This window comes from Leptosomus discolor, chromosome 7, assembly GCF_034619465.1.
Source record: "Leptosomus discolor isolate bLepDis1 chromosome 7, bLepDis1.hap2, whole genome shotgun sequence".
In the NCBI taxonomy this organism is placed as follows: domain Eukaryota; kingdom Metazoa; phylum Chordata; class Aves; order Leptosomiformes; family Leptosomidae; genus Leptosomus; species Leptosomus discolor.
The window spans coordinates 52,884,734-52,904,305 of NC_141397.1; the positions used below are offsets into that span (position 1 = coordinate 52,884,734).

At 42.3% G+C, this 19,572-nt stretch overlaps 1 non-coding gene across 1 annotated transcript; it reads right to left on the minus strand.

Annotated features, from left to right (window-relative positions):
* Positions 1-19,171: 19,171 nt before the first annotated feature.
* Positions 19,172-19,245, minus strand: TRNAN-GUU (transfer RNA asparagine (anticodon GUU)). Its single transcript has one exon. It is a non-coding gene; the product is annotated as a tRNA-Asn (tRNA).
* Positions 19,246-19,572: the final 327 nt, after the last annotated feature.

Consider the following 19,572-nt stretch of genomic DNA (forward strand, 5'->3'; position numbering starts at 1 on the left):
AAAAGACATTTGATTAACTGGTCAGAACTCAACAGCAGTGAAATTAGAAGCAGAGGAAATTGTAAGGACTTAAAGCTTGGCTCTACTTCCCATGGAAATGAGCAGCTAAGAAGAATGTCACTGGTTTACAGGGGAGGAAAACTCAAGTCCAGCAAGATCTGTTGTACTGATTTTCACGTGGTGATGGGATCAAGGTAGGAGGAAGAAGCAGAGTTGTCCTACTGGAGCAGTTTAGCTCTAGAAAACCATTTACAAAACTAAGGGTGGAATGATGACTATGTAAACATAGTTAAAATCACACTGTCTTCTGCCAGTCTGGGACTTAGCTCTCCACCTTCAGCCATATTTTAGTTGTTAAAAGCAGTTGTTGCTTCTTCTTCTTGAGCTCGTCTGTTGTAACTGGCTAAGAAGATCCCTCCCACCAAAAGAGGCTTTCCCAGCCACACACTGATTATTGCTTCATCCATATTTTGCCTTGACCCATTCCAAGACAGGCCTAAAGTGAAGCTTGACAGTATTTGTTGCTGAAGGCGAATAAACAAAGCTCTGACAACCACATGGGCTTTTGCAAGATGCAGCCTTACCACTTGTATCGAATTTCCATCCTTTTTCTGGAAAACTCTTCACCATCAGTTTCAGAAAGACAAGTCAAGGGATTGAGGTATAATTCCATGTCTTTAGTATCTCAGGGTCTGGTCTGGTGTTATCTGACATAAAATATGGTTTACCCTTCACTAAACATAATTGCAAGTCTGAAATTCAGACATATTTATGTGTTTTAGTGATATTTTAGCCTGAAACGTGTCAAAACTAAAATTCCTTATACAACTAGGTATCTTTGTTGCAGGTCCAATTAAAATAAAATTAAAGATAAAAGAGAGAACATTATTCTACCTTATCAAAGCAGGATAAACATTCAAAACTTTTTCTTAGGAATCTGTGCGGAGCCATTTTCCAAGAAAAGATCACAAGCAAGCAAAATTCTAACAGAAACTGTTAAGTCTCCAACATCAAACCAAAGGACTTAAAAGATGTTTTTCTTTTAAAGAAAAAAAAAATGACATCCTGAAGATAAGTGGGCTGAGCAAACCCCAGACAGCATGCAATTCATCACCAGGCTCCAAACCCATTGCCTGTCAAAAACAGTAACAGCTGTCATTGTTCTTACCCATTTGAACTATCATATTTCACATTACTGTGGAGATTACTCTGCAAGTATATATCACAAGAGCTTTATTTTTCTTGCTGGCCTGTTAGCAAGAGAACTGAGGCAAGACACCATGCCTTGCACTGTAATCTTTCACTGCAGCTGCTACTATATATTGATGACTATGCTCTACTTGTTGTTGCAACACCAACACAGGACATGCCCAAGCTCACTAGCAAATGAGGACCTTGCTCTTGCAATGAGCACTGTGCTGTATGCTCCCAAGGTGACCTGATGCAGAGCCAGGGCATGACTGTCCCATAGGCACTGGGAAGCTACTGGCAGTGCCCATTAGTACTTCAGTCCTTCTGCTATGTGAGCATTGGGATGGTACCAATGAGCCTCCATCATCTGTCAGCCATGAGGATCTCTTATACCAGGCAGATTCCAAACGGCTGGGGGAAATCACAGCTGTGTCTGTGGTTGCTGAGGTATTTTGTTGCTGCTCCAGTGCCACAAAATAGAATATTAACTGCTGTTACCTATCTTAATTAAATGTACCATTGAGTCCTAACATTAGCTTCACTAGCCTTGGATTGGACACCTGATGGGAATCTACCTTGGCCAAAAAAATTACAATGGATGAGTATCTTACCAAAAGAAGAACTTATAAACTGCTTGTGTGAAGCTCTGAGAATACATCTGCTCCCACTGAAACAAGTTTGCCCTACTTTTAAAACTTGTAAGATGGATCCTCTGAGCATAATCATCACCAAAAGCCAAAAATATGCCCATACCAGCAGTCCTAGTGATTTCAGAAACTCCTGAGGGACTGTGTACATCTCAAGTGCAATTTTCTAGTCGTGTAAATATCAAAGAAAAAGGAGAAAAATCAAAACAAATCCCACCCTCAGAAAAAAAAAAAAAGCAGAGTCCAAACCCTGGTTAGAGTGGTGGTTTTGTTCTCATCCCACAGATGAGATATGGAGCACTTCTTATATACTTTCTAAAACCGTACTGAAGTAAGACGCTGAAGCATGGGATTTTGTGGCAAACTGAAATGTAAGCAGTGTCAGGCACTTCATGTTATTAATAATGTGCTTCCTGGAGTAGGTGTAGATTTTTAAACAATGTCATATATTTTATTAGATATATAGTGCAGACATTGTCAGCTTCTGCAACGTACGTTTCTCTCTATTTTCAGTTTTCCAACTACGTAGATAAATAAATGCAGGCAGGTTTCAACTGATATAACCAGAGAGAACTTAAAATTCACGAACTTATGCAAGAGGAGTACGACTAGTGATTTTGAGATAATGCCTAGGTATTTCTGTGTCCCAAACAAAACATTTTGTCAGACAGTATTTCAAGGCCAAGGATGTTCCTTCTGAATGTGAAAATGAAGTTCCTTAAAGGTTTCTCAAGAAGCCTCTTCAGATTAGTCATTGATTTTCAAAATCTTCATTTCAATAATTGCATCACTGCGACAATCTGATTTTTGGTGTCTGGTCCTGATGTGTTTTCTGTCACCATGATAGTCATCTTTGCCTGTATTTTACTGATGTATCTATTGTAAATGCTGACTCAGCCATTGATAGCTGCACTTTTGGGAGACAGAGATGTGGTCAGAGGATGCTCAAGTACACAACCATTCCTACCATCTGTACTCAGATAAAACAAATTCAGCAACGGCTTAGCTTAGTCCCTGCAGGGCTTGACTAGACTCTGCACTGACCCTGCCCACAGAAGACACAATGTCTGTGGGAGCAGCACACGATTTGCATGGCTCATATGAAGAAAGGCTGAAACTGTGGCCCTCTAGTTCCCATGTGGAGTTTGGCAAGTGTACAAATGAACACAACCTTGCTGGGGTACATTTGCTCAACAGACACAAGCGCAAATGAGGAAAAATTAACTCACAAAGGTGGACAAACAGGTGTGGAAGACCAGTTCAGCCATGGTCCTCATCTCTTCATCTGAATAAAGAGCATGAAACCAAATGGCCATGTAGAAAAAATAAGGACACTTTTCCTTAGAATGGGCAGGAAGGAGACAAGTTGGATATCTTGCAAAACTGACTACACCGTGTAATAAATCCACTTTTAGCAAAAGATTTCAGGAATTACATACCCCAGACTCACATCAATACCATAAAAGTAGGAGACTATGAAGCAGGAGACACAAACAAGTGGTAAAACACAACTAGAAGCCTAGGGACTTAAATAAGAAGGATACTGTGAAGTATAAGAAAATATCTCTTCACGGGAAGAACCTATTTGCACCTTTCCTAAATAGGATAATTGAGTGAGCTGCAGTATTCCTGGTATGCTGTCCTGGTTTGTCTGGGATAGAATCATAGCCCAGTCATGCTAGGCTGGCTGTTAACAGCTTCAAGTCAGTCAGGGCAGCTGACCTGAGTGAGCTACAGGTTTAGCCCATCCTGTAATGTTGTGGTCATTATAAAGGAGGAGGGTTTGCTGAGGAAAGGGAGGTTCTGTGAGGTTCCTGCTGGAGTTGTGATAGTTTTGGGTGATAGTTATAGTTTAGCCTCAGATATGGGCTAAATGTAGACATATGCACAATGAAAAACAAAACATTATTAGACTATTCTTCATTGTCAACAAAATCTCAACCCTACGCTATTTATATATGTACTGACTGAACACACCTTTTCTTAATGTTTCTAACAACTTTTCATTTAGCATTCTTCCTTCATCTTTATCCTGTGAACTAAAAACTATTCATTGTTAGAGTGCCATCTTCAGCATTTAAAGTAAAAATAAGAAACCTTTCTATCAATAAAAATCAAGAAATATATTGTGTTTTTCTATACTAGAAAAATCATCTCCTTTCCTAACAGTGTTGGAGTGATAAGTGGAAGTTCTTCATACTGGTATGAAGAGTATATTAGCAGAATGTTATCAATATAAAAACATACACCATTTAAAGTCTAGTAAAAAAATCCTTCAAGATAAGCTCTTAAGAGAAAAGAATGGCATTGGAATTTCTTAACAAGAGTCAAACACTGATGCTGATTTACTGGATAAGCAAATGTTCTGATCAAGGATATTACTTGAAGAAGAAAGTCTTGGTGAAGGTGCATTGCAAATAGAAATTAGAGACTAATCTGTTTCTCTGGGTTGACTAAAAAGAAAAGGAAAGCTGCAGCCACTTGCAATCTTTGCCAGGGTCAACCAAGAGAGCTCTTACAACTGTTGCATGGTTCAAATTTTTTAATTTATTGTTTAAGAAGCCTGGAGAGGTACACTTGTGATTCATTCAAAGAGCGAAGCCCTAATCTGCCGAAATCAGTGTGGCAGGTATTTCTAAATACTGAAGAACACCTAGTCCACCCAGATATATTTTGCTGTTTTCCCACCATTTAGACCATAAATTTTCTTAGTTTGTTGGTTGGGGTTTTTTGCCTGTTATTCCTCTATATTCAAAGCATTTTACAAGAAAAGTAGGCTGAGCTGTATTTTTAATAAAGGTGAGCAAAGACAGATAAATGTAATAATTTGCCCCAGGCTTCCTGAGTGAATCGGTGGGCAGGGGCACAAAATGTCCCTGCAGCTCCTCAGCTTTCAGCTGTGCACCCACTACGAGAGGACAGTCATTCCAAATTGAAAAGCCAAGTAAGGAATACTAAAGGCACTGTGTGCTTGTGCTTCAAAAATTAGTGGATTCTGTAGCCTCTGGACATCTAAACCAAAGGTTATTCACATGTATTTACTTGTACAACTCCAGTCTGGGAGGCAAAAAGAAACAGTGAAATAGTTTTGAACTCAGAATGGGGAAATTATAATGACTATCACTGAATCAGAGTCTGCCTTCATTTACAGTGGTACAAAGCTCAAGTATTCAGATCACTGGATAATGATAATTACTCTGTTAGTGTAGGAATGTTTTTGCAGGGTCATTCTATTATTGCAGGAATGTGACAGAATCTGGATCAACATTTATCTAATATGGGATATAATAAAACCCTTTTGCAGATCCATGAATTAAAGTCTTTCCCTAAATCATTTATGTTGTGTTTTACAATACATTGCATGCAGCAAACTTGTCTACCACATATGGTGTTTAGTAATGCAAAAGAACTATTCTGTCATAGCTCTTCAGCTTGTTATAAGCAGTAATATGCATTTGACAATAACATATACAGAGGAAAATCTGTAACAATATAAACAGACAGCAGTTTACTGCAAAGCACTGCAAAAGCATGAAAGTAACTAGTCATTGCTGTAAAATGCACTGACACATCTTGTTTAAATATTGGCTGATTAACTGAAGGAAATAAGTTTCCACTGAATATTATTAGTTCAGTTTTAGTACCAAAAATACTAGGTGATAGGCATCTTATTATCTTAATCCCAAGCTGGAAAAAGAAGCTGTGCTTTTCCCATCAGACATGGGCATGTGTATACCTTGCGCATGCCTGTTAATACCAAAAACTTGAAAAAAAAATAAAAGGAAGAAAGCACAGAAGGGAAGAAAGCTTCTGTAAACAGAGCAGAAGACATAAAACATCCCCAACCCATCTCTGTCCTCTCTCCTCTTACCTTGCATTGGATACAAGCAATTCCAACCTTAATGGTCCTGCTATGTTCTTCCCCCTAACTTATTCCTAATGTTCAGCCTGCTTTCAGAGTTTTTATAGTCTCTGCTGTAGGCTACAAACTCCAATCCCTGCCTTTGCTTTCTCTTACATCATTTCTAAAGATTTTCCACTGATCCTTGCCCTAAACCTTTTTCTGTCCTGCATTCTCACACACATACTTGCTTCACATTTGTTATATTTATTGCTCTGATCAAGATGATTAGGTTATAATTAAAGGTCTAGGTTTTTGTCGTTGGTTTTTTCCTTTTTTTCTTTCAAGATTCAGACAGCCATGGGAGTGGAAAGATTTTTAGCAGCATCACCATTCCTCTAACCTCTCACTTTTGCAAACTGCAGTGCAGAAACCTCATGCCCTGAATTTATTTTTTTTTTAACTTTATTTCTCAGGGACAACATGAATAACTCTAGGACTGCATCAACTTCAGGAAGAAATTAACTAGTGCATTTTTAGTAGACCGACACTATTGTAAGATAAGCATCAGAAAAGGAGTGTGTTTTGTAAAGCAAGTCACAAGAACTTAAGTCTTTCAGACACTTCATTAGAGTTATCGAAATGATTGTAAAGGGTAAACATCCCTAAGCAGTACCAGAGGACCTATTTCTTTCCCTGTTTGCCTCACTAGAATAAATCTATCTTCTCTTTGCCCTTTTTTTTTTAACCCCAGTTTTTAATTGATTCACACAGCAATTGTAGACCCATTTTTGTGTCTAAAATTCCAACCTGTGCAGACTCCTTAACAGTTAATTCCTAGTGACTTTATTCTCTAAACAGATAGGCACAGTACTTTGAAAATAGTTTTTATTTTGACTTGCCAAAAGCTCTTCCTACAAGCTACAGATAGTAAAAGGGAATTTCAAATGCAGCTTTGCAATAGGTGGTAAAAACTTGCCAAACAAGAAGCAAAAGCTTTGATTTCATCATCTGTCTTGATCAGAGTGATTAGAGGCAGACAAGAGTTTAATCATACTCTTGATTACGAGTAACACAGCTCATTTCCCAGATGAAGATGGCTGCAGAATTTGGCAGAGGTGACATGAAGTGCCAAATCAGCATAGGTCATTGCAAAGTAAGTTTTTGCCACATTCACTGACTCTGGCAAAAAAAAAAAGACAATGGAGCATAACAGGCTGCAGAAATACGCATCAGCCACATGGGTACCCACACCAATGTCTGGAGCAGGCAGGTTGGGACTCTTTTCCATTGCAAGGCATGACAGAACAGTGATGGCAGCTGCAGAGGTCCCCATGGGCTCTGTGGATACTGGAGCAGCAGCAGCATCAAAAATGTCAGACTGCTGAGACACAGCTAAAAATGCTGCCACTGGAAGAGAACCGGACTATGCTCTGTTTTACAGTGCTACCTGCATTTAAACGGTGGCTTGTTGCTGTAAGTCCAAGGACACAGCAGTACTTGACTGGTGTGTATAAAACATGTGAGAAGGAGCTCAGGAAAAAAAGATAACCATGATCTAACTGCAAAATATTACTAGATTTATGGGGTACCTTTGCTACATATGACCATGAGGTGCTGCTGACCAGCTACTGCAGTTCTTGACACCCGATTTCTTCCTCTCTTTCTGTTGGAAAGACACAAGGTGTCACTTACAGGCATTTAGTCCTCTCAGGCGTTTTTACAGGTCCTATCTCAAGCTCTTTAGGCAGGACCTCTGTAGGGCTCCATCCTGTCACCACGTTTGGTGTTGATGAGGCTGGTAAGGGGCATGGGCTGTGCCACTGTGAGTAAGCTGACAACAGACAACTGAATGCTAGTAACGTAGGCATTTCGGTATTTCATAACACGGGGTGAAGCCTGGAGAATGGCCGAGATTCAGATGCTAAAGTTTAGCACCTCACAAGGGTGAGTGAGACAGTGGGCTGTGGAAAAAGCAGGAGGAGAAATGCAGCTGTATTATCATCTCCTTTGACTCCAAGAGGATGTCCAAGACCTGGTACTAAAATTTGCTTTTAGGCTCTCCACTGATCAGCGATCCCATAACAAAGCTCCATCCACTTTTGTACCACCTGGACCTACTATGAAATTGCAGCTCTTCCTTTTAGATAAGTAAAATGCACTTCTTCTATTCCAAAATAAATTTGCCTTACTACAAAAAGCACACAGCCTAAAGATTTCAGAAATGGATGCTGATACACACAACTATCATCATCTCTGACTAGGAGGCATAAAAGACTCAGATCTGAGTAATTAGCCAACAGTGTGCACTTGCAGCCCAAAAAAGCCAACAGTATCCCGGGCTGCATCAAAAGATGTGTGGCCAGCAGGTCGAGGGAGGTGATTCTGCCCTTCTACTCTGCCCTCCTGAGACCCCACCTGAAATATTGCGTCCAGCTCTGGAGTCCCCAACACAAGAAAGACGTGGAACTGTTGGAGAGAGTCCAGAGGAGGGCTACCAAGATGGTCAGAGGGGTGGAACACCTTTCCTATGAGGACAGGCTGAGAGAGTTGGGGTTGTTCAGCCTGGAAAAGAGAAGGCTCCGGGGAGACCTTATAGCGGCCTTCCAGTACATGAAGGTGGCCTTCAGGAAAGGTTGGGAGGGACTTTTTACAAGGGCCTGCAGTGACAGGACGAAGGGTAATGGTTGGAAGCTGGGAGAGGGCAGGTTTAAACTAGATACAAGGAAAAAGTTCTTCATCCTGAGGGTGGTGAGACACTGGAACAGGTTGCCTAAGGAAGCTATGGATGCTCCATCACTGGAAGTGTTCAAGGCCAGGCTGGATGGAGCCTTGAGCAACCTGGTCTAGTGGAAGGTGTCCCTGCCACGGCAGGGGGGTTGGAACTAGATGATCTTTGAGGTCACTTCCAACTTAAACCATTCTGTGATTCACAGGCTGCTAGTGACCTTAGAACAGGACATATGTTACCAGCACATGCTGTTTTTTTTCTGGAAACAAACAAACAAACAAACAAACAAAAGAAGAAGGAAAAAAAAATAAAAAAAGAATAGAGTGTTAAGAGTGTTAACATTTAATTTCCTGCTCTAAAGTGTCTTAGATTTAGCAACAATTTACAGATACCTTTTTGAGATCTTCTAGAGAAGGTTGATAAGGAAACTTCGCAGATAATGAAAAAGGTATATGGTGGTTATACACACTGGCAGAATGCCCAAGGAATAGACAGCCTCAACACTACTGTGGCTTAATTATACTTACAGTATAATTAAGTTAGGGCAATCAAGAGTTTGGAAGGAATCTATATTGTCTTAACCATAAATGAATAAACAAACTTAAGTGACTTTCTCAACTATGAAGATAAAAAAAAAAAAGGAAATTGAAGGAGGTAAGGACACAAGACATGAAGCTCTTTCTGTTACCATCTAAGAGAAAGACAAACTTGCCTCCCTGCTGCCCTCATACTCTCACAAATAATTTCTGTAATTCTTTCAACACTAATTTGCAAATCAATTGAGCTGGCTCAATGTTTTCCTTAATTCGTTTAGTAGACAAGTTCTTATTCAGACAGCAGGAGTTAGCAAGGGTTCACTTGTGTAAGTGTTGAGCAATCTTGCTCTTCGTCAGCCTTGCCTGTGGAAACTATATTTGGGTTCGTCAGACCTCGTCTTTAAAATTTTAGGAATGACATGTGAATGCACATGCTTGCTCATTTTGCTGCACTTTACTTCTAATGTTTTTCTTCTCCCACCAAAACACGTAGCAGTACTGTTACATCACTGTGGTCTAAGTCACAGAAGTCTTCCCCTTCTGTCATTAAGTTGTCCCATTGGAACTCTACCTTCCAGCCTCTTCAAATTATGTCACTCTTTCCACCGACCACTGGCTCCTCACACAAGGTTGCACGTTTGTCACTTACAAATTAACATGAATAGTGCAGGCTCCAGAAGGCGTTATGGCCAAAGCAGTAGACCCATCCTTAGGAATTTTTGATTGAGCTGGCGTGGAGTAAAGGCATGTGACTTGATACAATCTGATTGCTAGGATTAATCACAGTTTCACTAAACAGTGAGTGTGTCATTAGAAATAGTCTAGTTCTGGGTTTAGTATGGCAAATAAAGACAACATAGAAGGTGGAAATTTTTTTCCACTTTTGAAAGGTTTGCCCCAAAATTCTAGGAAATAATCCAAGGACTTCTTTCTTTTCAAATGAAAACTACTTTTTTTTTTTTTTTTAATAAAAAGCTGATCTCCACAAGGCAGGTGCTCAGCTGATGCTGATTCATATGGCTCTGAGATAAACAACTGAGATATTACAAATTATGGTTCCTTCAATCTGTTTTTATTTCTTCAGACAAACTCTTCTGATAAAATTGGCCTAATTCCGACACAATCTGAAAGCAGATTAGCATTCCGCCAGATGAACCAACACCCAGCATTTTATAGCTACATCACTGGTTCAGGGAGAACATCCAACATTACTTTCATTGCACTTACGTTTGTATCTTGTCTAGAGAACGGGAAACATTTAAAAATACCCACCACAGATTTTCAGTCAATGTATAAGAGGAAATTCCAGAAACAAAGCTGATTCCCACCTATTTTCATGGAGATATATAGAGCCAGAGAGCAGATGGCTCACTGGTGGAGAGACATCCATTCCATAGACAGAACTATGGAAAAGAGACCCTGCATTAACAAAGTGCGTACATGTTTTCCAATTGAAGGTACATTCTACCTTGGAAGGAAAAAACTATGTTAAGACAGCTATTTTTAAATTTGGAAGCTATCAAAGTAGCTTTTTCTGTGTCACTGCCATTTAAGATGACTCCTTGCAGCTAGATAGATTTTGAGAAGCAAAACCCGGAAAGTGAAGGTAGCATATAAAACTGAAGACAGTAATATTCTTCAGGAAAGCTACCCTTCCTACTAGCAGTTTCTTTATATGTACTTCTAAAAAGTCCTTTGTGCTAGAATTAAGTGCTTGTGATGGGTGCTGGGTCATGACATAAGAGAATCCATAAAAAGTACTCGCTAAACAAAGTGAAAATCCCAAACAGGGACAGTTCATTGAAATGCAAGCTTTTTCTCTAACAGTCATGCTATGATGCAGAAGGATGTGCTCGGAAATAAAAAAGACAGTTTATCTTTTGTGCCCATGCCATTGGCTCTCAGCCCAAGATGGCTATGAGGAGTGAAGATAGCCAAGAAGAATGACAGGGCCTTTTGTGCTATGGACACAGTGGTCCACAAGCTAATGGACGAGAAGCAGCAAAACCATACAAAGAGGTCTCAAAGTACTAAGCAAACAGTAATAATTCTGGGCCAATATCAGCCCAGTCCTAATTCAAATTGGCAACACAGAAATGAAAATGAGTAGATTGTGTTTCCATCCCCTCTAGCTATACTACTTGGAGTCAATGCTAAATATAAAGATAACAAACTGAGAACCAGTCCCATCTTTCTGTGCTGGGAAGGAGTGGTGCTGAAGTTTTCACACTGCCTCCCTTGTCAAAGACGTGTGCTGATGTCACCTGTCACTGAGATAAACTCTTTTTGACCCTTGAACCCTTGCGGCATGGTACACAAAGCACAGAGCAGCAAAGTGTGCATCCTGGCTACAGAGCACATATTTCAGCTCCAGAGCTAGTTACAAATGTGTCAATGTAGCACAGCACTGAATGGAGAGCAGCAGCTTAAATTCAAAGATGTGCTCACGAGAAAAAAAAACTGTCTGTCCTGAAACTCTGTCCTGACCTCACACTTTTTTTTCACAAAAATGATCCCATTTTCTGTGCAGAGTTGAGAAGTAAAGTGGAGTTTGGTTCATTGGCAGCAGGAGAAGGATATGGAAGAACTAAAGAAAGCAGCTAAGCAGCAAAATGATGACAACGGACTAGGGGAAAAGGGGAAGGTGAGTGATGTTCTCCAGACAGAAACCATTAGTGTAGGGCCACACATGGACCACTCACAGCATCACAGGCTGCTTTAGGAAGTGGTACCATTAGTTTCTTACCTGACATGCAGGTAGAAGATGATGAAGTCATGTGAAAGGTGGGGCTGGGCAGTTGTTTCTTCCCGGAAGCAATTCCTTCACCTAATGTTGTTAATAAGGAAGGTACGGTGTCACCCATTACTGGTAAGCCCATCCCTGGATGGTGGCTTGCACAGTAGGACCGTTTTATGCTGGAAGCCAACCACAGCAAGAGGTTAGTGTAAACCTGGCAGTTTAAAGCAATTGGTGATGACTGATTCAATTTCCTTCCCTGGTTTGCTCTGGTTTTAATGTGCTTATGGATTGGTTCCTGCAAGGGACAGCACAAACAAATGCTGTTCTACAAATGAAGATCTCTGATATTTCTAGGAACTAGAGATCTTATGACAGCCTGTAAGTTCATCCTAACGCTTGGGCCAAATTCTGCTACATTACTTGGCCACGTTTCCTCTGTCACTTCAACCGGACAGAGACCGTTCCTTGTCAGACTCTGCACCTTTCTGCAGTGAAGCTGTAATTTGTTAAACAGCCACAGCATGGCAACTGGATTAATCCAGGATAATCCAGTAATCATCTTCAATTACAGCACAAACATTAATCGGCCAATCACTGCCCTCTAGAGGCGGCCACGTTGTGGGTAGAGTCGATCTGGGTTTGCTGCAAACGAGCTCTCTGACAGACCGAGCACTTCTGTATGCAGCGGGAGGAAGGTATTTGCTGATTAGAGTCGTGCAGTTACAGGAACAAATTACTGAGCGCTGATTGTCAGCTCCTCTATTATTCCTTCCCTCTCTTGCCTGGGAGGTCACCCAACTTGCAGCATTTTGCATTCATGTATTTTGCATTCATGGTACTGCGGAGAGGAATGAAACGCATAGGTAGATAGATAACTATATGACACAGCTATAACAAAAAGCAGTAAAAATAACTCTCAGATTAAACTCTCTTTTGTTACAGCTTATTTTTCTCAAGCAACGTGCATAAACTAAACCAGTGGCACAACTGCACGAATTGATTGTGCCCACACAAGCTGGATTTGGTGTGACAAAAGCAGCAAACCTTTATGTATAAACACAGCTACACACTCTCATTTCTTTCCATTGACTGGAATAGCTAAGAAGTCTTAAAGGGAAGAACATAAAGAGTGATGAATAGCAAGTAACTCACCATATAATCAAGTGATGAATATACTGTTTCTGGTGTGTAAAGACCTTGTTTGAATAGGTATTTATTTAAGGAGAAACTGTTCTCTGCAGAGACTTAGCACAAGATCCTGGAGGCAGGATTAGCTCATGGCCAGGTTTCCCCAGACACGTCCTCTTTTTTCCAGCTGGAAATTCTGTCTAGGTGGAATTCAGCAATTTTTCTCATTTTCTTCTGGCAGGCTGGCTGGATGCACTGGCTTGCCTGCATATATATGCAGGGATTCTCCAGGTATCCACACATATGCACAGACCCTCTGTGCATGTGCAGCCCCATACCTGAACATACATTTCTGTTGGCAACATTTAATCAAAAAGGAGCAGATGTTCAGGATCCCAGTAACAATTGCATTGTGAACATTACCCTGGGACTCAGGAGAGGTGTGTTCTGTTACAGAATCCCAGCACGGTGGAGGTTGGAAGGAACCTCTGGAGATTGACTGGTCTAACCCCCCTGCTCAAAGCAGGGTCAACTGAAACAACTTGGTCAGAGCTGCGTCCAGCTGAGTTTTGAATACCTTTAAGGATGCAGACTCCACAGCCTCTATAGGCAACCTGTTCATTGTTCAGCCACTGCCACAGAAAAAAAAAAAAAAAAAAAAAAAAAAAAAAGTAAGATTTTTCTGATGTTTACATGGAATTTCCTGTATTCAGTTTCTGCCCATTGCCTCTTGTACTTTTAACGGGCACCACTGAAAAGAGTCTGGCTCTGTCTTCTTTACTCACCCATCAGGTACTTATTTATATGCATGGATAAGATCACCCCACTCTACAACCCCAGCTTTCTCACCCCCTGTTTATATGTGCCAGATACTCCAAGATGTGACGCTTTCACTATGTCCATGCCTCTCTTGTACTGGGAAGCCCAGCACTCCAGATGCATGCACACACCAACACAGCCCGGGATGCAGTTGGCCGCCTTTGCTGCAAGGGCACGACTGGTTCATGGTCAACTCATCCACCAGGACCCTCAGGTCTTTTCTAAAAGCTGCTTTCTAGACACCTAGCCTTCAGTCTGTGTAGGTGCATGGGGATAGTCTCAGCTTCATTTCTGCCTTGACTAGATGACCTTAGATTCAGCTCTGTGGGCTGTATTGTCCACAGTCTTGATGCTACTGGCCTCCTTTGTAAAGAGATTTCAAACTTTGCTAGTCTGAGGTAGGTGTCATTTTCATTTGTCCTTCATAGGTAACTATCTTACCATCCTTTGTCAACGTGTGGCTGCTTATATTGACAACATTTGCTTCCAAGTGGGCTTTTATAGCAATCACTGTCCTGCTGCCCAGATGCCTCAGATTTTCTTTAATTTACCTTCACTGCTGCAGTGTCCGTTCTTTAGGAGCTTACAAACACATACACACTGTGCTGGTTTTGGCTGTGATGGAGTTAATTTTCTTCACAGTAGCTAGTATGGGGCCACGCTTTGGATTTATGCTGGAAACAAGTGTTGATAACACAGGGATGTTTCAGTTACTGCTGAGCAGTGCTTACACAGAGTCAAGGCCTCTTCTGCTCCTCACACCACCCCACCAGCGAGGAGCCTGGGGGTGCACAAGGGGTTGGCAGGGGACACAGCTGGGACAGCTGACCCCAGCTGACCAAAGGGACATCCCACACCATATGATGTCAAGCTCAGTGTATAAAGCTGGGGGAAGAGGAAGGAAGGGGGGGATGTTTGGAGTGATGGCGTTTGTCTTCCCAAGTAACCGTTACGCGTGATGGAGCCCTGCTCTCCTGGAGATGGCTGAACAGCTGCCTGCCGATGGGAAGTGGTGAATGAATTCCTTGTTTTTCTTTGCATGTGTGAGCAGCTTTTGCTTCACCTATTAAACTGTCATTTTCTCAGCCCTCGAGTTTTGTCACTTTTACCCTTCCAATTGTCTCCCCCATCCCACCAGGGGGGAGCCAACGAGGGGCTGGGTGGTGCTCAGTTGCTGGCTGGGGTTAAACCACGACGCATATACACACACAGTATTCTACTACACTACAGGTCTAGAAACTGAGACAGAATGCTGAGCACTGTATAGCATCTTATGGCCAGCAGCTATAAAGGCCTGTTCAGAAACTTATGACATGGGAAATGCCCTTTCATCTTACCAGCTATTTTCCCCTCCGTGGCTGCTGTATCCTAGCCTAGCCAAGAAGCCGTGAAGAACCCCTGATTTTGTTTGCATGGCAAGCACAGGACAGTGAACATTATCCAGTCCATTCTGCATGGAACTGAACAATTTGTGCTTGATTAAAGCTGAGAGACTGCCAGCTTCAGAAATCTCTAGGTCCTAACGTTGCCTGCTTATTCTTGCTGTGTGTTTCCTTGTCCTTCTCTGCATCATGCCAGCCACAAGGCCAGATCCTTCCCCTCTGCAGGCCAAAGTTTGTCTTTCATGATGATCTCTGCTCTGAAGCAAACTGGATTCCTTCGTGGGGTTTTCTCTCCTATTTGAAGTTAAAGTGTCCAAGCACTTTGGAAATAAACAATGATTTATATATTTTCACCACACCTTTAGAGGCAAAGAAGTACAATTATCCCCTGTCAAATTTCAAAGCCTAGCTCTAAAAATGCAGGTTTGTCACAGCTTTGCAACATAACTCTTTCCCTGGTCGTATGCAGCAGAAAGCAGGCCTGTACCATGTGCAGCATTAAGTCACTATAACCATAGGCATTGCTGCTGGCATACTAATAAAGCTGTATAAATCATTATTGATTCATGTGAGCAATGTAATCCTCTGGGCTTCAGTTACAAGCTGGACTACGTCCAAAACCCACATACTGCCCTCCCTGAGATGTGGCTGCTCTCCAGAGCCTGTTCAGTGCCCCTCCCTGCCTGTCCCCTTGCCTTCACCTCTGCAGAGGGCCTCCGCATCTTACACAAGGACCTTAGAAGAAGGGACAAAACCACCTTCCTTCCACTTGGTTGGCCCATTTATCCCAGGTGCGAAATCAACTGGATCACATGTGGGAGGAGGTTGGCCCTCTACCTCCATGAGGGCAGACATACTGGATTTGTGCTTACTTTACAATTAGACTTGGAACTCAGGAGCAAGAATGTAATATAGTTTCTTATGTAACCATATATTTATTTTGGTTACGTGCGGCTTCAAGACAAATCTAAAATGGTGCTGGACCGTGCTGCTGCCCTCAAAAGAAGTTTGTCAGCAGAGTAACAATAATGTTCTGCTTCTGAAAATGATGTGCTGGTCTTTATGGTCAGCTTTTAGGTTTGAATGCTTTTTTTCCACTTTGATATTTGAGCCCTCCCCTCAAAGCAAATCCTTCGAGTGTATACATGGCTCTCCAAGCAATGGTCACGGGAGGACATAGAAAGCGCAAAAAAAAAAGATGCTGACGGCATCTGAAAATGATTTGCAATCTCTTAGCCGCATGAGCTCAGTTGCATTAACATAGTGATTTAAATACTGTGGATGGCTTTTCTGATGTTCTTTTAGAACTTTCTTATTGGAATTATTAGGCATCCAAAATATTTTAAAACCAACCAACCAACTGGTGGAATGAAACAGAGCAGATAATACTGACTAAGCACTCCAAGCCCTATCTTGCAGCTCCAAATCAAGCACACTGCCACCAAGCACACAACTCCAGTGGCCAGATGGGAGAGGATCTGGAACTGGGCTACTGAACTGCATCATGTCACAGGAGTTGGGATGTTGCATCACAAGAGGATCCTTCATGTGCTTGAAGCATCTACACTCCCCACAGCTGAGACTTGCCATGGCAAAGCCTAGTGGTCTTTGGGAAAAAATGACATTGTGAGGTTTTCAGTGCCTTGCACATCAGATGTGCTTAAGGTAAACACAGAAGGAGTGGCTGACTTTTTTTGTAAATACCGCAATAAAGTTACAAATAAGAACAGCACATGATGAATAACACAAGGAGCATTTTGAACTCAAAAAAAGAAGCGGGCTACTAACCCTGCTCCTAAAAAACAAATGGACCCTGCTCACTGCCACAGATACCTCAGCTCTGCTTAACCAGCGGGGCAGAAACCCTGCCCTTGGTGGTGTCATGCCATGGCTCCATAGGGCTGGGGGATGCCAGGCTGCTGAGCAGTATGGGAGTGGTTGCATACAGACATTACTGGGCACACAGCAATACCACTAGTCTAAGTCCTGCTCCTACGAAATGCTCAGAGACTTCTAGTGCTATCAGGAGCAGGAAGTGCCTATTTCATCAAGAGATTAACAACTGGAAAACACAGGCAACTACCAGCCAGTCCTGGTCTTCCCATCCCAGATACAGGACTGGCTTCTATTCAGCCAGGTAATAAGGGGAATAACTGCTCTTAAGTCAATAGTGCTGATAGCAGAGAGCGCCTGCATTGCACAGAAGTCAGCGGAGATATCTGTGATTTACACCAGTACAATTGAAACCAAAGCCTGGCTGCATAGACTGAACACAGAGAAAAATTAGACCCTTCTTCTTCAAGGCATTTATCACACACAACCACTACCTGAAGCACTTCAATCCTGCCCTTCTTCCATCTCTTTTCTTCACCTGGTCCTGTAAGTTCCTCAGACCAAAGGCTCTCTTATTACTCAGTGATTTTTTTCCCCTTCCCTCCATCTCAAGCAGGTCCCTTGCTCTACTGCCACACAAATAATGCAACGTCACCGGCTTCGCCCCGGGGAGAAATCAGGGTTAATGAACAGCGTTTAACACTGAACTGCAAACCTCTTCCTTCGCCTGTTGTCTGCACAGGCTCTTGAGGCTTCAGGCAGCTGGGCACACCCACCAGAAACTCTCCAGATTCTTTTCTGGGGGTTATGGGAAATACCCAGTGTCAGAAAAAGGAGGTTAAGCTAAGCGTACAGCCACAGGGTTAGAAAGCAGAGAAACCTCAGCCTGGAGCTGACAGTGACTGATGACTGTAGGTGCTCAGAGTATTCATGGCTCCTCCTGTTACCTAAATGTCAGGGTTTTAAAGTGATGTTATTAAAGCACCGCAGGAGTGCAAAGATCTGTGTAAACTGAGAGGATAATCACCATGCAAGTGGAGCACGAGCTGTTTGACTGTGTTGAAATTATGTTATTTGGTATCCCCCTAATTTGTCACATGACTTGACACACTAAAAAACCCCATATCATGTTTTTATGCTTGGGGTCCATGACAATTGCTTTTCCTGCAGCAGACAATGATTTGTAAAGTGACTTTTCTTATTCCCAAACCACTCAAAATTTTGCAAATTGGTTTCCACGAATTAGAAGTGGTTTAGAAATAACCTTGGCTTGGGGACTGACTGGCTCTGTTATGGTGCTTTTGCTGCCATGACAGCTAGCTGGGGGAAGATAATTATTTCTAAATTACTCTTCTTTTACATGAAAATTTCTTTTAGGGCAAAACAGCAGTAGAAGCAGTATTATTTCCATTGCTTGCTCTGAAACAGGACTGGTTCCTAGGAACCACAACTTTTTATCATCCAGCCATAGGCACCCCTGGTCATTTCACATGGAATGCCTCCCCAGTCCCAAGCCCTGGGCTTGCTGTGGGGGTGCAGGGAGTAACCACTTTTCTCTTCCGTGCTACGAACTGCCAGCAGAAATGTATCACACTTTACGACAGACAGCCTTGCATGGTGTCGTGGGTTAACCCCAGCCAGCAACTAAGCACCACCCAGCCCCTTGCTCACTGCACCCCCAAGTGGGATGGGGGAGACAATTGGAAGGGTAAAAGTGACAAAACTCGAGGGCTGAGAAAATGACAGTTTAATAGGTGAAGCAAAAGCTGCTCACACATGCAAAGAAAAACAAGGAATTCATTCACCACTTCCCATCGGCAGGCAGCTGTTCAGCCATCTCCAGGAGAGCAGGGCTCCATCACGCGTAACGGTTACTTGGGAAGACAAACGCCATCACTCCAAACATCCCCCCCTTCCTTCCTCTTCCCCCAGCTTTATACACTGAGCTTGACATCATATGGTGTGGGATGTCCCTTTGGTCAGCTGGGGTCAGCTGTCCCAGCTGTGTCCCCTGCCAACCCCTTGTGCACCCCCAGGCTCCTCGCTGGTGGGGTGGTGTGAGGAGCAGAAGAGGCCTTGACTCTGTGTAAGCACTGCTCAGCAGTAACTGAAACATCCCTGTGTTATCAACACCGTTTCCAGCAGAAATCCAAGTTATAGTCCCATACTAGCTACTGTGAAGAAAATTAACTATCCCAGCTGAAAACAGCACACATGGCCAAAACCCTACAGCCCAATATCATAGAATGGTTTGGACTGGAAGGGACCTTAAAGATTATTTAGTTCCAACCCCCTTGCCACAGGCAGAGGCAAGGTGAGAACCCGTCCCTGGGTGGGCTTGAACCACCAACCTTTCGGTTAACAGCCGAACGCGCTAACCAATTGCGCCACAGAGACTCTGTAGTTAGAATTACCTTTAATAAAAAATAATTTTCCTTCCTAAATAAAATTTCATTCCTAAAAACATTGATTCCAAGTAGCAGAGATATCACATAGACCAAGGTGGCCTTTTCCACAACATTAACAATGCTTCAAAAAGACAAGGCTGGGAGTTCTTATTTCCCAGGAACCCATCAGCTGGCTATGAAATGGTAATCACTGCTGTCCGCTGTAGCTTGGGGCTAGATTTGAATCCACAATGCAGTATTTCAAATTGCAGTATTTGACTCACATAGTTAAGTCAGGAGCACCAATACTCAAAACCACAGGTGTTCAATCCCAGAG